This window comes from Chrysemys picta, chromosome 12 (genome assembly GCF_011386835.1).
Source record: "Chrysemys picta bellii isolate R12L10 chromosome 12, ASM1138683v2, whole genome shotgun sequence".
NCBI lineage: Eukaryota > Metazoa > Chordata > Testudines > Emydidae > Chrysemys > Chrysemys picta.
In genome coordinates, this window is record NC_088802.1 from 16,194,070 (window position 1) to 16,215,509 (window position 21,440).

General features: G+C 49.3%; 1 protein-coding gene and 1 pseudogene across 1 annotated transcript in view; both read right to left on the reverse strand.

The window, feature by feature from the left end:
* The window catches only part of LOC135975028 (uncharacterized), a 12,001-nt gene extending 3,751 nt beyond the window's left edge, over positions 1-8,250 (reverse strand). The window contains exon 1 of the mRNA XM_065565079.1: positions 7,867-8,250. The gene's annotated coding sequence lies outside the window, so the exon portion shown is untranslated. The remainder of the gene's footprint in view (positions 1-7,866) is intronic.
* A 3,213-nt stretch (positions 8,251-11,463) lies between these two features.
* On the reverse strand, positions 11,464-19,674 carry LOC135974853 (E3 ubiquitin-protein ligase TRIM15-like; annotated as a pseudogene).
* Positions 19,675-21,440: the final 1,766 nt, after the last annotated feature.

The window sequence follows — 21,440 nt, forward strand, 5'->3', positions numbered from 1 at the left end:
TTGAAGGTCACTGAACCCTGAAACAACATCAGTTTCCCCACTCAGTACCTGCCAACTAATCCTGTCCCAAGCAGGGGACCAGGACAGGAATCCAAAGAGCTTCATATTTCATGGTAGCCTCTGGCTAGTGGGTTCAGGCTTCAGCACTGAGAATCTGGTCTGTTTTCCCAGCCCTGTCCATGGGGATGTTTCCTAGGGTTACCATACGCCTGGGTTTTCCCCAGACATGACCTCTTTTTTGACCCTCTGATCTCCATCCAGGCAGATTTTTGAAATATGAACAAATATCCGTGATTTTTCCTTGCTCATCCTTTTTCCAGCACTGAATCTGGATGAACTGCTATTCCTGGCGTACCCTAACAGCGGCATGCACGTTCACTGGTTTTCTCATCCTTACTTCTGTGCTGCTGCTGGCCGGGGCGCTGCCTTCAGAGCTAGCGGACAGTAGCGGCTGCTGGCTGGGCCCCCAGCCCTGAAAGCAGGGCCGCCACCAGCAGCAGCCGCCCAGAAATAAGGGTGGCATGATATTGGCTACTGAGTTGCTGAAAGGAATCCTGCTTGTACAGCTCAACTTCAGGCACACATCCGGCAAAGACGTTCATGGCTATTTGATGAGCAATCAACCACTGCGGAGAAAGACACGCTCTACAGAGACGTGTGCATGGGCACAACAGGAAGAAGCGCAGTAGGAAAGGACTGACTGCATGCAAAGAGGTACATTGTAAATCAAATTTAAATTTATTTTTGAGGCCGTTACGCTTGTTATTTATAAATGTTAGATATTCAAAGTGGAAAGAAACTGTACAGTAAAAACAGAACCCCCCCCACACCCCAGTTTGGGAACTTGAAATATGGTAACTATAGAAATGGGGGAATGTTCACTCCCTGCCAATGGGCCTGTTCTGAAAATCAGGCCCAGGTTGAACATGTCCCAGCAGGTTTATTACACCACCACCATCCCTCACCTCAACCTTTGTATTTCCTGCCCTACCCCAACCCACCCACCCCACCCCGGCCCCCCCGGCAGCTCGCTGAAAATCCCCTACCTGAGCTGGCTCCACCACAGCCACTTCCCTGTTTCCTAGGAGGATGGGACGATCAGGAGCGAAACATGGATGTGATTCCTCAGCCTATCAGGGCGAGAAGGGCGATGGGGGAGGTTTCAGAAGGGGTCTGAGTCCATTTCACACCCTGATTCCCCTCAGGGTCTTTCCCTGAAGACAGATGTTCTGCCATGCTGGGAAAATGCTTAGCTTAAAAAACCCTCAGTCACTTTATTACAACACAGGCCCGGACCCTCCCACCAGCATTGAACCCACCAGGTCACTTTTAACCCCCCGCCCCCAGGGACAGAGTCTCTAAGGCAAATGCTAGAAAAGAGCAGAATCACTTTTGGGGGTTCCCCCTGACATTGGCCCGGAGGGCAGCACATGCCCCCAGCAGTGCGTGGACTCGGCTGTGGCAAAACCTGGCTTTTCCTCTGTCAGCTCCTCCCCTTGTTCCCAGGAGAGTCAGTCGGCCCAGGGGGATGCAGGGAATGAATCCGGGCAGGGCTGGGAGCTGGGAACCTCCCTCCCCACTTCTTGCTCCTGCTGCCCCTTTCGGTCTCACCCCTCCCCTTCCTGTCTCCGTCCCTCTCCTGAGGAGAACTGGTGACTGTCCCGTTCCCATGGGCATTTGCTCTTCAATGTGAGAGTGGGTGTGGGTCTGAAGGCAGCAGCTCTGGGAGCCGCAGACATACAGGGAGCCCCTACCCTCCGGTACAAACTCACTAGCAGAGTGTCACTTTCCTGCCCGGCCCCAGCCCTTCCCCCGGGTCTCTCTCCTCACTTGGAGGCTCAGGAGCCGATGTTGGCAGAGCCCAGGACTGCCCCAGGGGGCTACTTCCAAGCACTGTGGAAAGTCCCCACCTGGGCTGGGCACAGAGGGAGCTATAATGACAGTCTCTCCCTGATACAGACCCCTGCTGAGGGAGCAGCAGCTGCTCAGTCTAGGCTCCCAGATCACAAGGGAGGAGGCAGCTGCATCTAGAATTTTCCCCAGGAATTGAAATTTGGGGGGGTGTTCAAATTTAAAGGAAGGATGAGGGCCCAGGGGTGAGACCGTGAGGGCGAAGATGGACTGATCGTGAAACATTTTATTCATTTTATTAGATTTAACTCACGTTGTAAAAATCAAACAAATTTAAATTGGCTACTCAAGCCTTCTATGAAGCACGACATCTACATCCTTCTTCGTTTCCTGCTATAATTTTGCACAAGTATGTTAATGAACTTCTTGAATGCAATGCGTTCATCTTTGCTGGCTTCTTGTGTGTATGGAACTTCCAGGCCTTCAAGTGATATGCTCATTAGTTCATTCACCTGATCAGGCAGAAGGGGACTTCTTTCAGAACACAACATTCTATTCAATGATGAAAAAGAATGCTCAACTGTAGCTGTTGTGACTGGGAGTAGCAAGAGATGCATTCCTACTTCTTTCATCCCAGGAAACATAACACAAAGATCAGATCAAGCCACTAGTGACGATAAAAATGAAGCTGAAGTGAAATCTTCATTCGTCATATGACATTCCATTCTGTGTTCAAATTCTCTATTCTGTCCTGATCGCATCTCCGCCCCATTTCTGGTAGTGCCTCACTCCACTCAACTATCGGTGTTTTACAAGATAGGCATCTGTAAAAGGTTGAGTGGAATCCAGAAGCTTCTGTTGTAGATTTGTAAGAATCAAGTCTGTGTAAGAATCAAGTCTGTGTACTTTTTCAGCTGGCTTAACAAACACTTCTACTCTTCACTTAAGGATTCAACACAAGTGCCTTCATTAGTCAACTTCTGGACTGAAGTCTTTGCTTCTTCCAGTACGTTTTCAGTGGATCTCTCTCTGATTGATCCAAGTATAGCTTTTATTGCTGGACAAAGATCTACTACTGTTGTAGCAGATGCCTGGATGACATTGTTTAATGACCCAAGTGGTTTTAACAGTAGACTTAAAAGAGAGAGAATGGTGATTGTCTTCTCTGAACATAGTAGCAAAAGTAGTCCACCCGCCTCACTACTTAGATCCATCCCATCTTGGTAGATACTTTCCAAAGCCAGTAATAATAGTTGCAGTAATTTTAAGGCAACATCCAAGGATCACTCATGAGAAAACCAGTGGGATTTCCCAGGTTGGACTAATTTGAACTTCAGTCCTGGAGCATCTTCTAGTTTTTTCAAGACGTTCAGTCTTTTTGGACTCTCGTTGAAAAAGAGATTATAACAAAGGCATTAAATTTATGGCTTTTTAAATGTCTTTTGAAGATTCTGCAGCTTGTACTAGTGCTAGTTGAGTAGATCATAGAATCACTGGTCTGGAAGGAACCTGGAGAGGTCTTCTAGTCCAGTCCCCTGCATTCAAGGCAGGACTAGAGTATTATCTAGACTATCCCTGTCAGGTGTTTGTCTCACCTGCTTTTAAAAAACTCCAGTGAAGGTGATTCCACAACCTCTCTAGGCAACTTATTCCAGTGCTTAACTACCCAGGCAGTTAGGAAGTTTTCCCTGATGTGCAACCTAAAACTTCCCTTGCTACAATTTCAGCCCATTGTTTTTAATATTATCCTTGGAGGTTAAGAAGAACATTTTTTCTCCCCCTGTAACAACCTTTTATGTACTTGAAAACTGTTATGTCCCCTCTCGGTCTTTTCTTTTGCAGACTAAGCAAACCCAGGCTTTTCCATCTTCCCTCATAGGTCATGTTTTCTAGACCTTTAATCATTTTTTTTGCCTCTCTGTGGACTTTCTCCAATTTGTCCACATCTTTCCTGAAATGTGGCACCCAGAACTGGACACAATACTCCAGTTGAGGCCGTATCAGTACAAAATAGAGCAGAAGAATTACTTCTTGTGTCTTGCTTACAACACTTGTGCTAATACATCCCAGAATATTTGCTTTTTTTTTGCAAGTGTTACACCATTGATTCATATTTATCTTGTGATCCCCTATGACCCCCAGATCACTTTCCGCAGTACTCCTTCCTAGGCAGTCATTTCCCATTTTGTATGTGTGCAATTGATTATTCCTTCACAAATGGAGTACTTTGCATTTATCCTTATTGAATTTCATCCTATTTACTTCAGTCCATTTCTCCAGATCATTTGGAATTTTAATCCTACCCTCCAAAGCACTTGCAACCCCTCCCAGCTTGGTATCGTCTGCAAACTTTACAAGTGCACTCTCTATGCCCTTATCTATATCACTGATGAAGATGTTTGAACAGAACCAGACCCAGGAGCAATCCCTGTGGAACCCTGCTCGATATGCCCTTCCAGCTTGACTGTGAACCACTGATAACTACTCTCTGGGAACAATTTTCCAACCAGTTATGCACCCACCTTATAGTAGTTCCATCTAAGTTGTATTTCCTTAGTTTGTTTATGAGACGGTCATATAAAAAGCCTTACTAAAGTCAAGATATACAACTACCACTTTCCCCCTATCCACAGGGCTTGTTATCCTGTCAAAGAAAGCTATTAGGTTGGTTTGACATGCTTTGTTCTTGAAAAATCCATGCTGTTATTTATTATCTCCTAGTTGTTTTCAAATTGATTCTTTGATTATTTGCTCCATTATCTTTCTGGATACTGAAGATAAGATGGCCTCTGCAGTGTGTATAGGAAATATTAGGGATACACTTTTCTCTGAGCAAAGCTCGTACTCCACCGTGTCTTCCAGGGAAGTTTGCAGCTCCATCAAATGCACAAGCAGGCATCTGTTTGGGGTCCAATTGACAAGCATTTAACTCTTCTAAGATGTGGGTTGTCACAGATGCAGCCAATGTGTCTTCTATAACCTGAACATCTAGAAATGTATCTACTGGGCTACCACTAACATCATGATAATATAAACAATGACTTAATACCCATTTGCATGGGTGCATTCATCAGCCATGTATGCAAATGTTTTAAGATGATGAAAGAGTTCTTCACTTTTTCCAAATGCCAAGAGACTTTCACTGTTGCACTGCATGATTCTAAGCAGTCAGTTGAGTTTCTAGCAGAAAGATAGCAAGCATTTGCCAGTCTTCTTTGGAACCAGTGTCCAATTTCAGGGTTAACAAGTGACAATGCACTTAACATTGGCCTCCAGCTTGTAGTGTGTGGTATCCCTTGCTTAAATAGAAAGTATGGAGTGACAGCCATGCTTGTTCGCATGAACCATGTTGTGTCTCCAGCATTCTTAACAGCCTCATCAAGTACTTCTAAAACTGGCTTTGACGGTGACCGACAAACATCGGGATTTAGGTTGCGGAGACACTGTTTCTTCAGTAGGTAGCTGTATTTGTGCTTCAGGCTGTTTGGATGTTGAAACACCACTTGAACCTTCAGGTGACATGTTGGTATATTCTTGGTATGTTCGTCATCTTGGTTGGTTTGACCACTGAAGTGGGTGATGGGAGAGTTGGGGGCAGCAGGACGGAGTGTAGGGAAATCCCTGGAAGTATCAGATCCAGGAAGCTCAACTAACTTTAGGACTCTAATATCATGAGCAGAGAAAGGGTATGTCTACACTACCCACGTTACAGCGCAGCAGCGCTGTGACGTGGGCAGTATCGACTTGCTTTATCACCAGGGAAGAGCTGTCCCGGCGATAAAAAACCCCACGCCTAACGAGCGGTGGTAGCTTTATCGCCGGGAGCACTGTCTATGCTGGTGCTTTTCAGCGCTAAAACTTTTGTCGCTCGCGGGGTGTTTTTTCACACCCCTGAATGACAAAAGTTTTAGGGCTGAAAGTGGCAGTGTAGACACAGCCAAAGACACAGACACCAACCTCCTCTGCCTTAGGGGGGGAGGGATAGCTCAGCGGTTTAAGCATTGGCCTGCTAAACCCAGGTTTGTGAGTTCAATCCTTGAGGGGGCCACTTGGGGATCTGGGGCAAAAATCAGTACTTAGTCCTGCTAGTGAAAGCAGGGGGCTGGACTTGATGACCTTTCAAGGTCCCTTCCAGTTCTAGGAGATGGGATCTCTCCATTATTATTTTTTTTTTTTTCCACTGGCAACGTTAAAGGGCTGCCGCAGCAGCGCTTTAATATGACTTGGTTAGTCGCTGCATAGCGACTACCAAAAAACCACCTCCACAAGGGGTGTAGCTCCCAGCGCTGGTGCACTGTCTGTACTGCCATGTTACAGCGCTAAAACTCGGTAGCACTCAGGGTGGTGTTTTTTCACATCCCTGAGCGAGAAAGTTGCAGCGCTGTAAACTGCCAGTGTAGACAAGCCCTTAGCAATAACCAGCTTTCCCCCCTCCATCCCCTCATGACTGAGCCTCCCTGGGTTGGGGGTTGTCCTGGCAGCCCCCATGGACAGTTCAGCAGCTGCAGATTTCATTTGTCCACCTGGACTCACACCAGAACAGAACCAGTTTGAACTGATATTTTTAACTGAACTGGAACCAGACTTAAACCCTAATTTTTCCTCTTACTCAGGGAATCTGAATCGAACTGGGGGGGAGGATGGGAGGGGGGAAATGGTTGCCAGTTAAAATAAAGTTTCAGCAATTTTTCAGCTCAATAATTGATAAAAATGAAATAAAAGCTACTCTGATCTTACTTTCATTATAAAAACAAAATAATACACTGGCATGTGATTGCTATCAGAATGGCATAGAATCATAGAATATCAGGGTTGGAAGGGACCTCAGGAGATCATCTAGTCCAACCCCCTGCTCAAAGCAGGACCAATTCCCAACTAAATCATCCCAGCCAGTAGAAGAAAAGAAGTGGGGAGCCAACAGGAGGAGGGAGGGAGATGAGAGAAGAAGTGCGGGGGCTTCCCAGTCCCAGAAGTTAACAATAACTCTTCAAGTCCAAGGAGAAAGGCTGTTCAACTCTTCTCCCTCTTAGACAGGACTGCTCTCATCCCCTAGTGCAGCTCCTTCCTCCAATTGCCCCACCTGACACAGGCCCCATGCCCCAACTTTATCTCCCCACTGAAGCAAGCTGTGAGGCCCCCCCTTCTTAGGCACTGCCTGGTAACCAAACCATTTTGTGGTGTATTGAACCAGGAACTGAACACACTGACTGCCACTGAACCAAACCCCAGTTCCACTCCTTGCGGCTCACAGTGACTCTGGTTGGACACCGAATCCTGCGCAGAAATCAGACCAGCCCCTGTTCAGTGCTGTCAACCCAGGAGTCAGATCCCCCCAAATAATGAGATTGTCTTTAAACTGGAAGTAAAAAGTGTGTGGAGAAGTGGGGGGGGGGGGGGGGGGGGGAGGGATTGCATGTGGACTTTTGCCTTGTAAATTTTCAGCCCTTCCGGGAAGTCTCCTGCCCGCCCCCCCCTCCTCCGGTTTGTTTGACCATTCCGGGGGGGGGGCGGGGCGGCACTGGCTGCTGGGCGGGGCAACCTGTCACCCTCCCCTACCCCATGGGGCGGGGGAGCTGCCTTGTGTCTCTCCCCTCCCCTCTCCCTTCCCCAGCCAGTCTCCTCTTGCTCTCAGTCTCCCTCCAGCTTCCCCACATCCCCCCTTTCCCTCGCAGTGACCCCCCCCACATCTTCCCTCCATTCCAGCCTCGTTCCCGTCAGCCCCATAATTCCCCCTCTGCCCCCGATCACCCTGCATCGCCCCAACCTCCCTTCAGTGCAATCACCGACCTCTGCCCACATCCCATCCTGCCCCCGGCCACCTTGTTCCCCCCTCACCCCCACACACCCCGCCCCCACGTGTCGTGTCGCGTCCCCCTGCCCTGCACACAATGGGACTTGGGGGCCATCTTTCCTAGATACACAACACAGGGAATCGCAGCCAGCTCCGCGGGGAGCCAAGGGCCAACCCCCCCCTGCAGCCCGGGGGTGACGGGGGGGAGCGGGTGTCTCTCTTACCTTCCCTCCGAGCGGGGCCCCCTGGGGCAGGGGCCGGGCCGGGAAGGGGCCGGGCCGGGCTGGGGGCTCTGCCCTGGGAGAGGCTCCTGGGGAGCAGCGGGAAGGGCCCTGCTGGAGATTCCCCTCTCCCGGCTGCAGCCAGGGCTCCGGGCTCCCAGCACCAGCCGCCGGGGCTCGGGGATCTCGCCAGGAGCCAGGCTGGGACCCAGCGGCCGCGATTCACCCCGAACGGAGCCAAAGCCCGGGCCGGAGCAGGCCTGGCAGGAGGCGGGGAATCCCTGGGCCAACCATTCCGGAGACTCCGTGTAGCCAGCTCAGCCAAAGAGATACACTGAGGCCCTCTCAGCTGCCTGATTGGTGCTCTCACCTGCCTATCACATTTCCCTGCTCTCTGATTGGTATGCAAGGCAACGTCCCGCCTTCTCTTTATTATACTTCAGCCATCCGAGGGGGTTGTAGGGAGGATGTTTCCGTTCGACCCTGGTCGATGATTGGCCCAGTGCGAAGAGCAAAGGGGGCTGTGATTGGAGGTCAGACCAGGTACTCACCGCTCCTTTGTTACGTTGGGCCTGGGCCATGTAGGGGGGAGAGTTGGATCCGTACCCTATCAGCTGGGGGTTCAAGCAGATTGCAGGGATCAGCCCCAGGCCAGCAGCATCAGAGCAGTGAGGGTGGCACCCTCACTGTCAGGTTTGGAGGGGTGGCTATGGGGGAGGCCGCTAAGGCAAATTTTGGAGTGGCTACAGTCCCCACAAGCCCCCCTGCCCTTGTCAGCAAGGCTAAAAATACGTGGGTTGGGGTAAAGGGAAACAAGCTAGAAGCCAAGAGACCTTGAGTATAAAGCTCACCTTTACTGAGTGCTGTTTGTATTTGCAGGCACTTTCCAGCCCTTTTCGCTGACCAAGCCAGTGTGTTCCCAGCCCTCGAAGGCAATCAAATATTGAATGTCTTTGCTGCCCATTTTACAAATAAGTTAAAAAGAAGTTGCGTAAGATCACTGACATCAAAATGGGGAATAGGACCACGGTCTCCAACAGGGAAGCCCCAGGTCTTAGCTAGTCAGCTCCACTGTCTTTAGTCTGAAAGCATTAGACGTGTGTTTTGGTTCTCCTGTTGCTAACTGCTAGACTACACCAGAGCAAGCAACAGGAGCTGGGAGTCCTGATCACAAATGTTCTACTGATGAGTAGCAAATACTTGTGTAACCCACTGGCAAAGTGGCAACTGGTCCACGCACAGCAATTTTTCCCATGTCGGAAGTGGTGGGGTGTTCAGTGGGGATCTGCAAAGACATGATTCAAATCCTGTAGCAGAACCATAGAAGGGGAACTTCGTAGTTCAGTGTGGTTTGTATTTGTTTTGTTTTTGTTTCTTGTTTGGGGAGTTCTTTAAAAAAATCTTTGTCTGTGGGGACCCAGATGACCAGGCTTGGGTTGCCAGAGGCTGTGGATTTTAGGGGGTCTGCATTGCAGCCCATTTCACACTAGAGGCAGGTAGTGTGGAGGTGCCTCAAACCTAGACAAATTGGAGGGTTGGGCCAAAAGAAATCTGATGAGGTTCAACAAGGAAAAGTGCAAGTTTGATCTTTGGAGCAGCTCCCCTCCCATTAACACCCCTGTGGCTATCACAGCAATTGCTGATGAGTGGAAGAAATGTGAACAACATACTTCAAGTACTTTAAAAAGAACAGGAGTACTTGTGGCACCTTAGAGACTAACAAATTTATTAGAGCATAAGCTTTCGTGGACTACAGCCCACTTCTTCAGATGCATAGTCCACGAAAGCTTATGCTCTAATAAATTTGTTAGTCTCTAAGGTGCCACAAGTACTCCTGTTCTTTTTGCGGATACAGACTAACACGGCTGCTACTCGGAAACCTGTCATTATTCAAGTACTTTAGTTCCCTTTCCAAATGGAAAGCAGGAGGATCAGCACCATGTGGCCAGCAGAGCTCCCAAGTCACTAAATTAGTGGGAAGTTCACTATTTGCACTAATTTCAGCTGCTTTTGTCATGCTTCAAAGCAGGCAGTCTTTCATAGACATGTGAGAGAGACTCTTCTGCCAGCAAATATCCAGTACCAATGACAAAGTGCAACAAAGTAGGAGCTAGAAACCCATGAGTTCAAATATCACCACAGCCCCAACCCGAGTAACTAGAGAAGTATTAGGCACTTTCTCCTCCAGATTACAAGTTAATTGAGTGGCTGCACAAGGTCACTTCAGGTGGAACAGGGAAGAGAACCCAGGTCTCCAATATGGAAAGTCCAGGCAGGAGCCATTCATTCCTACTGCCTTTTGGGATGAATGTAGACAACAGATACGATCTGGTTACCTGTCACTACCACTGCACAATGGAGCCAGGAAGAGAACCCTGGAGCTCTGATCCCTAATATTCTAATCTGTCTAGTAAGCATTTCTGTACCTGCTGGCAAAGTGTGTGTCAAGTCCCCCTCCGGTGATTGGCCTCAGAAATAATGGCAATTTCTCCTGAGGTTCAAGTGGTGGGGACGTGTGCTGGGGACCAGGGAGGCCGTACAACAAACTCTGATGGTATGGGAGTGGGGATTGTGTGGTTTTGTTTGACAGATATTTTAGTTTTCTTTTTAATAGTTTATTTAATTACCACAATAGTTAAAACCATTATAATCTGTTGATTGTCAGGCTATGTGCCATAAAATCCAGGTATTCCAGATTGCAAACATCTGTCACGCATTTTGATTGCCGGTGTCACGCATGGATAGGTTGGGAAGTTGAGAAGTAAAGTGACCCAGATATCCTCTCTGGGGCCAGGTTGACACAAACAATTTAGGGGAAAACAATCCCATGTCTACCTTCAAAAGTCACAGCTGGGAAATTAAAGGGAAATCAACAAGAAGCATATTTTTATATGTTTCATTTTCCTTAAGTAAATATCAGGCTGAAAAGGAGCTGATCAGGAACTTTCATAACCAGAACACGGTAAAAATTTGAAATATTTTTTCTAAAAGATACCAAGTGGAAATACCGTCCATGAACTATGGGGTAGAATTAATGTTAGTCTCACTTTCAGAAACAGTTTATACATCTCCATCTCACTCTCTCTTTCCCTTTCCTTTTCCCTTTTCTTTGATTTTAATCCAGTTTTACCCATCATTTTCTCCAGCACTTGTTCTCTGTTTATTTCTCGGAGTCTCTCTAACTCTTCTCTAATCCATGTTACTGATCATTCCAACTCACGTACCAAGTTTTCTCTGCTGAATTTAATCCCTCCACTCTCGGTGCCCCCCGAGCTTTTCCCTTCTCAGGATTGTTTTGCCTTCACTCTCCTCGATTCAGCTTCCCCCCACTTGCCCCAGGCTTCTCTGTTTATTCTTGTTTTACTTTATTTTCACTTTTTCCCATTTTATTTCTTCTCTCCCTTCTGGTTAAACCTGCCCTGTACCTGACTCTCCCCTCCCCACAGCCAACTCTTCTTCATCCAGATGACATATCCCCACCCACATCTCCTTCCCAAAGCAGCATCCCTTCCCTGGTGGCCTGGAGGTCACACTCCCCAATCCCTGGGTCTCCCTCTCCCAGGATCCCTGCTAATACAGAAACTCCAGCCCCTTCCACCCTCAGGGACACAGTCTGAGCCGGGATCCCCATCCCACCCAGAGCGAGGGAGAGATTCTCTCCCCATTGAATGAGCCCAGTGGGAAAGTGAAGATCAGGGCATTGTCACCAGCATCGTTCAATGTAACCTGCCCTGGGTCACAGTCCAGACAAACCCGGATCCTGCTGGGGGCCTGGTGCTGGGGCAGGAGGGTCACAGGGGAGGTGAGAGCCTGGAACCGGCCCACCCACTGCCCCACAGCCCAGATCCCCATCTCAGGGCTATGGCTGATCTCTCCCTTCCTCCTCACACTCTCTGGCCACCCCCACAGCCCAGTATAGCCCACCCCCACCTCCACCTCCCAGCAATGTCTCCCCGAGGTGAATCCCTCACAGCCCAGCACACAGGGCTCAGTGTCAAATCTCTCAGGGTTCTTGGGCAGATACTGCTAGGTTAATCCATATCTCACACTTTTCCCATCCTCAGACAGGACAAGGTCAGGATGAGCCGTGTCTGGATCCAGCGTCATATTCACTGGGGGGGAGAGAGAATCAGAGCGCTAGGGGCAGAGCTCGTCCCTGTGGGAGGCTGGGACCATTTCTCACACTCCCCAGCAGCCCTGGTCTGGCTGGGACAGGCCTGGATCCCAGGGAGCTGCCTCTGTCCTGGGCACCTGAGACTGAACAGAGATGTCACTGTGGGCGCAAAGTTTCTCCGGTGCCAGTGGGTGCCTGCGCCCACCCCTGGCCCTGGCCCTGCCCCCGCCCCCATTCCAACCCCATCCCTGAAGTCCCCGTCCTAGCTCCGCCCCTCCCTGCCCCTATTGGATCCCTTCCCCAAATCCCCGCCCCGGCGTTGCCTCTTCCCCCAGCGCACCGCATTCCCCCTCCTTCCCTGCCCCGTTAATCAGCTGTTTCACAGTGCAAGCGCTGGTAGGGATGGGGGAGAAGCAGAACGTGGCGGCGCGCTCGCGGAGGAGGCGGAGGTAAGCTGGAGGAGGGGCGCTGCCGGTGGGTGCTGAGCACCCACCAATTTTTTTCTGGTGGGTGCGGTGCATCCATGGAGTCAGCACCTATGGATGTCACTGCAGCTCCTCAGTCTATATAGTGTGACCCACTGTGACAATGCAGTTCTGGCGGAACCCAACTGAGAGTGCCAACTCAGGACAAATTGCTCAAACAGGGCAGTTACAGCCCAAGGCTGGGATTTTTCCACCTCTAAGGCAAACCAAACCAGCCAGACTAAGAGGACTTCGGTCTCACCCGCCGGCTAACCGCAAGTCTCACAAGCAATCTCCTAGACACTCCAGTTTCCCAGTATCACCACCAGTACCACTAGTTATGGGGACAAATGGTTATGAAAACCAATACCCAAATAAAAGAAAAAAGGTTCTCCTGGTCCCAAAGGACCAAGCCCCAGACCCAGGTCAATATACAAATCAGATCTTGCCCACAAATCACACTGTTGCCAATCCTTTAGAATCTAAAATCTAAAGGTTTATTCGTAAAAGGGAAAAGATAGAGATGAGAGATAGAATTGGTTAAATGGAATCAATTACATACAGTAATGGCAAAGTTCTTGGCTCAGGCTTGCAGCAGCGATGGAATAAACTGCAGGTTCAAATCAAGTCTCTGGAACATCCCCCGCTGGGATGAGTCCTCAGTCCTTTGTTCAGAGCTTCAGTGTAGCAAAGTTCCTCCAGAGGTGTGAAGCAGGATTGAAGACCAGATGGAGATGAGGCATCAGCCTTATATAGTCTTTTCCAGGTGTAAGAACACCTCTTTGTTCTTACTGTGGAAAATTACAGCAAAATGGAGCCTGGAGTCACATGGGCCAGCCCCTGCATACTTTGCTGAGTTACAAGGCGTATCTGCCTTCTCTCAATGGGTCAATTGTATAGCTGATGGTCCTTAATGGGCCATCAAGCAGGCTAGGCAGAGCTAATCTCAGCTTGTCTGGGATGTCACCCAGCAGCATAGCATAAGTTTGAAACACAGACAGTATAGAGCCAATACTCACAACTTCAACTACAAAATTGATACACACATATAGACAGCAACAGAGGGTCCTGTGGCACCTTTGAGACTAACAGAAGTACTGGGAGCATAAGCTTTCGTGGGTAAGAACCTCACTTCTTCAGATGCAAGTAATGGAAATCTCCAGAGGCAGGTATATATCAGTGTGGAGATAACGATGTTAGTTCAATCAGGGAGGGTGAGGTGCTCTGCTAGCAGTTGAGGTGTGAACACCAAGAGAGGAGAAACTGTTTCTGTAGTTGGATAGCCATTCACAGTCTTTGTTTAATCCTGATCTGATGGTTCAAATTTGCAAATGAACTGGAGCTCAGCAGTTTCTCTTTGGAGTCTGGTCCTGAAGTTTTTTTGCTGTAAGATGGCTACCTTTACATCTGCTATTGTGTGGCCAGGGAGGTTGAAGTGTTCTCCTACAGGTTTTTGTATATTGCCATTCCTGATATCTGACTTGTGTCCATTTATCCTCTTGCGTAGGGAGGAGCTGCCAGTGTCAGAGGGAGAGCATCTCCCCAATCCAGGAAGCAGTGAGAAGCTCCAATGGGAAAGCCCAGCCCAGCCCAAAGGAAAGGCAGGATGTTGGATAAGAGCGATGGGGGAGATCCCCTCTGCTAGGGTAAAGGAGAGGGATGTCCACCCTCAAAGGAGGGAGCTCTCTACTCAATCCTCTCCATTTCAGATTAAAAATCCTGTGATTGTCTGTGAAAACCCCAGAGTCAGAGTTAAGCGTGTTTGGATGCTGCTCAGGGAGAGTGTTTCTGTGCATCAGTGTGGATATGAACACAGCACCAAGGTTGGTGTCGGGATCGTTTCTGTGACTTCAGCGTGGGATCTCCTCACTGTTCAAGGTGTTTATTTTTAGGGCTGTGTGTCATGGCAGGGTGTTGGTTTGGTTGGTAACTTTAGCTACAATCTCATGAAGATGTTTTCATTGGAATTTTCTCATAATTTAAACACAATCTCACCCTGTCTGAACGATCCCATTTAAGCCTTGTCCTGGCCATCCTGACTTTTTTGGCAAAAGTGGGGTGCAGAGGAACGTGCAGGGGGGCGAGCGGCAATGCCAGCCCCATGCAGGCGGGAAGGAAGGGCTCAGGAGAGAGGCAAGCGGGGCTCAAGCTAGCAGCAGCACCCGTGCGTCGGGGCAGGCAGTGCTTGGGCAAGCAGCAACTGCAGCCCTGCCAGGGTGGGGGAGGGGAAGGCTAGCCCCACATGGTGTCCCATTATCACTTTGAGAAATATCATCACCCTACCTCTTTTTGTCACCAGTGGAGACAACAGAGTGACTGGAGAGGGAAAGGAGAAAAGAGACGAGATTTCAGGCTTTCATATTTATAACTCCATTCCCACTCTGAACTCCTAGAGCTGTGTTTTCATTTCATCATGACAGAGAAACAGACCGAGAGGCCCAGAGACACACTCAGGTATTTAATATAAAAAGTTCTGAAATCTTCTACTTCCTCTCTCATTCAGGTATCTCCCAGTAATGGAACCAACGTGCATGAAGCCTCACAACCACCCCAGGACACACAATCTCTAAGATTTAATTTTCCCTCATCATCCCCCTCCCACCCTTCAGACTCCAATTGGTTTCTCCCATTCACTTGCTGCCTTTTGTAGTAACCTAGACCCAGATCATGCAAAGACTTTGGCATAAAAGTAACTTTACCAACTTGGGTTCCTTTGACACTAACGGGATGTTCAGAGTTTGTGAAATCCTGGCTCTAATTGTGAGCTGTTGAGTCTGTTTACTCAGCGTCTCTACAGAGAGCAGCACGACGGGGCCTAGTCCTCCATAGGCAGAAATAGGAATAATAATAAAATCGTTTTATCCGTGTGGACACTGAGGCAGGGAGATGGTTGGTACAAGGGTAATTTCTTATGCAGTAGCTTTGACAGACCGAGATTGTGCGTTTATACTGAGTGACGTGGCCTGGTTAGCAGTTTGCTTGACATAAGAGAAATGTTTCCTTAAGTTGCCATGATGTGTTCATAAGATCCTATGTGGGACAAGATGTTTTGGTCACACAATGTGCTTAGAGACAACAGACACCCACAACGTATTGCCAAGGAGCAGTTAGCAAAGTCCAAAACTTCTATGTAGAGAACAGGATAAAAGTGACCTATGCATAATCAGTGGTAATTAGCCAATCAGAAAAGAAAATAATAACAACATGGAAGTAGTTTGGACAGCAAAAGCTCTGACAATTAAAAAGTTCATGTATGTTTAGTGTCTAAGTTATACAGTGGAACCCTGCTATAACGCGATCATTGGGGTCCAAAAAATTCAATTGCAGTAAATGCGGGGTCACGTTATAGCGGGGTTCCACTGTACTTGTGTCCAGCTTCCGCACCCTGGCTAGGGGGAGGGAGGGAGCAGGGGAGAGAGAGAAGGGGGGTGGCCAGGGCTTCCTTCAGCTGGGGCACTGTCCACTCGGCCCTTCCTGCTGCCAGGGCCGGCGGGGCCCGATTCCTGGGCCGGCACTTGGGATTGCTAGCTGGGGAATGGGGGGTCGCGGGGCTGGCCGTGCTGCGGCCGGAGGTCCCACCGGGGTCGCGGGGCTGGCCATGCTCCGGCCGGGAGAGCAGAGCCGGGGGCTGCCACGCTGCAGCCGGAGTCGCGGGGCCGCAGGGCTGCCGCATTCCGGCCGGAGGTCCCGCCGGGAGAGCGGGGCTGGCTGCGCTCCGGCCGGAGGGAGAGCCGCACCTGCTGCAGCCGCTGGGGCGTGGACCCCAAACGCCCCACGCCTGCTGCAGCCGCCGGGGCCAGACTCGCCTCGCGTTATAAATGAATTTGTGTTATCGCGGGGCATGTTATAGTGGGGTTCCAGTGTAGAAGATACTAAATATTCATAACACTCAAAGGTGATTGGGAAAAGAATAAATATATAATTTAGATGTGTGTATAATATGATAGTCTGAGTTTCATAGGAAAAATCCACTATGACCCACCTATGCCCAGGAGAAGCCAACTGGCCAGTACATCTTTCAGTATGTCTGTCATTTCTTATTTTAATAGTAACTGTAATTGCAAGGCATGCTTCTGGTACAAATAAAAGTTTGAATTAATCAAACGGAGTGATTTGCACCCCAAGTGTGTGGCATTCTCATCCAACTATTAAACAGATGCACAATCTAATTATGAACCAATGGGCCAGAGTCATTCTCCTCCGACAGTCTCAAAGGTTCATCCCAATTTCCCTCCTAGATCCCTTCTAGGTACCTTTGAACTTCCTCAGAGTCTCCATTAGAGCAACAGTTTTCTGGGAGAAATCACTGAGTCTCAGTTTGAGTTCAGGAGAAATCTCCTCTGGCTGCTGGAACTTCCCCTTCTCCCACCTGGAGAGAAACAGTTTTACATGGTTACATTTCATGTAGTGACTCATAAGTTATTTCTAGTGAGTCGCTGCTCTAATGGGTTTGGAGTTACAATTCCTCTTTCTCCCAGCCTCAGAGCAGATGCAGCACAGGCCACAACCGTGCAACATTCCCTTCAAAGGACCCATTATCTGGGGCTTATCTGGGGAAAAATGGGGAATTGAGTCTTTATGGTTAATTCACTCCATGGCCTCCCTGCTCTGGGGACAGGAGGTTCTCATGTGAAGTGCTGTAGAAATCTGGCCACTAGAAACTAGACTGAAAAACCAGCTCACTCTCTTTCCCCCCACCCCCTCCAGCTCATTCCACACAGGTCTCCAAACAGTCCTCAGGTACGACCTATGCTGCCCTGGGCTGAATGGTAACCAGGGCCCCAGAAGTGACAGGCCCATATTCCATCTCCACTAGCCTGAGGCAGACATGTCTAGAAAATACTTGGTTAGTCATTCGCACTGAATGGGAAATTCCAGTCTTCTCTAGAAGGGGAGAACCTCATGATTAAGTTTACTGGGGAGATTTGTATCCAAAGTGTGACCTTCCCCACACATTTTGCTGTAGAACCCTGGGAAGATGCAGTGCTAACATCATCTCAAAGCACTTTCCCAGCATTCTGAAGTGTGAGGGGGGAGTGAGAGAGAGCCACGTACCTGCTCAGGGGGCTTCTGACATCCTAGAGGGGAGAGAGAGAAAAAAACTAAGTCCCACCTGACACACACTTTGAATTCAAAAGAAGGGATTTAGCAGTGTGGGGAATAGAGGCCCTGGCCCGGCCCCAGGGCCATGGATTTGCTGAGCTAATAGGGCTTTTGCATCTCTAATATGAATGTGTCTGTGAGTCTGCAAAGAAGAAGAATTTACATTTCCAGAATGCACACGCTGAATTACACTGTGATCTCTTGACTGCTGGACTCCCGTGCTCATGTTTTAGGAGCAGTCCTGTCCCTGTATTGGGATCTGGAGTATTTCTAACTCAGTCTCACCTGCAGGAATTCACTTGCTGGCTTCTGACACTTTCCCTCAATCTCACTGATCAGCTCACTGAGACGGGAAATCTCCTCTGATAGTGTGGTGATATTTTCATTCTGTATCTTCACAATCTCCTCGTTCAGATCTGCCAGCTGCGCCAGCAGGAGTCGCTCTTGTTCCTCCAGGAACTACCGCAGTTGCTGAAATTCAGACACAATCTTCTGTCTCTTTGGGTATGTCTACACTACGGGATTAATCCGAATTTACAGCATTCGAATTTTGGAAACAGATTGTATGAAGTCGAATGTATGCAGCCACACTAAGCACATTAATTCGGCGGTGTGCGTCCATGTACCGGGGCTAGCGTCGATTTCCGGAGCGTTGCACTGTGGGTAGTTATCCCATAGTTCCCGCAGTCTCCCCTGCCCATTGGAATTCTGGGTTGAGAGCAGCCCTCACAGTTGAGAAGCGAGTGGCGATAGCCCTGTGCAAGCTTGCAACGCCAGACAGCTACCAGTCAGTCGGGAACCAATTTGGAGTGGGCAAATCTACTGTGGGGGCTGCTGTCATGCAAGTAGCCAAAGCAATCATTGAGCTGCTGCTACGAAAGGTAGTGACTCTGGGAAATGTGCAGGCCATAGTGCATGGCTTTGCTGCAATGGGATTCTGTAACTGTGGTGGGGCGATAGATGGAACCCATATCCCTATCTTGGTACCAGAGCTCCCGGGTACCCAGTACAGAAACCGCAAGGGTTACTTTTAAATGGTGCTGCAAGCACTGGTGGATCACAGGGGACGTTTCACCAACATCAACGTGGACTGGCTGGGAAGAGTTCATGACGCTCGCGTCTTCAGGAACACTACTCTGTTTAAACGGCTGCAGCAAAGGACTTACTTCCCGGACCAGAAAATAACCGTTGGCGATGTTGAAATGCCTATAGTTATCCTTGGGGACCCAGCCTACCCCTTAATGCCATGGCTCATGAAGCCATACACAGACCGCCTGGACAGGAGTCAGGAGCTGTTCAACTACAGGCTGAGCAAGTGCAGAATGGTGGTAGAATGTGCATTTGGCTGTTTAAAAGATCGCTGGGGCACTTTACTGACTCGCTCAGACCTCAGCTAAACCAATATCCCCATTGTTATTGCTGCTTGCTGTGTGCTCCACAATCTTTGTGAGAGTATGGGGGAGACCTTTATGGTGGGGTGGGAGGCTGAGGCAAATCACCTGGCTGCTGATTATGCGCAGCCAGACACCAGGGCGATTAGAAGAGCACACCAGGAAGCGCGGCACATCAGAGAAGCTTTGAAAACCAGTTTCATGATTGGCCAGGCTACGGTGTGAAAGTTCTGTTTGTTTCTCCTTGATGAAAACCCACCCCCTTTATTGACTCATTCTCTGTAGGCAACCCACCCTTCCCCTTTGATCACAGCTTGCTTTCAAAGGAAATAAAGTCACTATCATTTAAAAATCATGTATTCTTTATTAATTGATTATAAAAAGAGGGAGAGAACTGAGAAGGTAGAGTTTGGGAGGAGGATCGGAGGGAAGGAAAAGGCCACTAAAAAAAGGTTAAAATAATGGCAGTCTTTTGCTTGGGCTGTCCACTGGGGTGGAATGGGAGGGTGCACGGAGCCTCCTTCCCCCCCCCCCCCCCCCGTGTTCTTACACGTCTGGGTGAGGAGGATATGGAACATGGTGAGGGGGGAGGGTGGTTATACAGGGGCTGTAGCGGCACTCTGTTATCCTGCTGCCGTTCCTGAAGCTCCACCAGACGCCGGAGCATGTCTGTTTGCTCACGCAGCAGCCCCAGCGTTGTATCCTGCCTCCTCCTGATCTTCCTGCCGCCACCTCTCATCGCGAGCGTCTCTCCTCTCCTCACGTTGGTCCCTCCTGTCCTCACGTTCACTGGCATCTTTCCTATACTTTGAAACCATGTCCTTCCACTCATTCAGATGAGCTCGTTCATTGCGGGTGGATTCCATGATTTCCGCGAACATCTCCTCTCGCGTCCTCTTTTTCCGACGCCTTATCTGAGATAGCCTTCGGGACGGAGGAGGGAGGCTTGAAAAATTTGCAGCTGCTGGAGGGAGGGAAGAAAGGAGAGAATTTTTTTAAAAGATACATTTTACAGAACAATGCTTATACTCTTTCACGGTGAACAACACTATTCACATTACATAGCACGTGTGATTTCTGTGCAAGGTCGCATTTTGCCTCTTAATATTGAGTGCCTGTGGCTTTGCTGCTAGAGATCACAGACGCAGGTCCGGGCAACAGAATTCGGCTTGCATGTGGCCATGGTAAGCCATTGTCTTTTGGCTTCTGCGCCCTCCTTTCCCACATACCAAGCAAAGCTCGTTGAGTGCTGCAGTTTTCCTGTTACCTTCAGCAGCAGAAAACAAACTAACCCCCCCCCCCCCTCCAGTTCTCTGGAATGATCGCTTTATCCCTCCCCCCGCCGCGTGGCTGGTATCAGGGAAGATCCCTGCTAGCCACACGTGAAAAGCTCAGCGCCAATGTCCCCTCCCCCCCCCCCACTTGGCTTACTACAGGGAAGGATTTCTTTTCAGCCACAGGCAAACAGCCCAGTAGGAACGGCCACCTCTGTCCCCTTAATTACATTCCCGTATTTCAACCAGGTTACCATGAGCGATATCACTCTCCTGAGGATTACACAGCGAGATAAAGAACGGATGTTGCTTGAATGCCAGCAAACACCGGGACCATACGCTGCCAGGCTTTGTCATGCAATACCAGATTACTTGCTACTAGCATGGCATGGTCAAGCCTCCTACCATGGAGGACGGAATAAGGCTGCACTGCCCAGAAACCTTCTGCAAAAGCTTTTGGAGTACCTCCAGGAGAGCTTCATGGAGGTGTCCCTGGAGGATTTCTGCTCCATCCCCAGACACGTTAACAGACTTTTCCAGTAGCTGTACTGGCCGCAAATGCATCCCAAGTCCTCAGGGAAAATTAATCATTAAAAAACGCTTGCTTTTAAACCATGTTTTATATTTTAAAAGGTAAACTCACCTGAGGTCCCTTCCATAGGGTCATGGTCTTGGGTACTGGCTTGGGAGGGTGTTTCAGTCAGGCTGAGAAAAAGATCCTGGCTGTTGGGGAGAACGGAGTGCTGTGTGTTTTCCACAAGCTCGTCCTCCTCCTCCTCCTTTTCCCCGTCTGCAGAATCCTCAGGTGTGGCTGATGAGATTACCCCCGCCTTGGAATCCACAGTCAGAGGTGGGGTAGTGGTGGCGGCCCCCCCTAGAATTGCATGCAGCTCAGCGTAGAAGCGGCATGTCTGCGGCTCTGACCTGGAGTGACCGTTTGTCTCCTTTGTTTTCCGATAGGCTTGTCTGAGCTCCTTGACTATCACGCGGCACTGCTCTGAGTCCCTATTGTGGCCTCTCTCCATCATGCCCTTGGAAATTTTTTCGAATGAAGGTCTGCTAGCACTGAATCCTCTCCCCATATAGCGATCAGATCCAGTACCTCCCGTACGCTCCATGCTGGTGCTCTTTTTCGATTATCAGCCTGCATGGTTACCTGTGCTGATGAGCTCTGCGTGGTCACCTGTGCTCTCCTGTGCTGGGCAAACAGGAAATGAAATTCAAGTGTTCG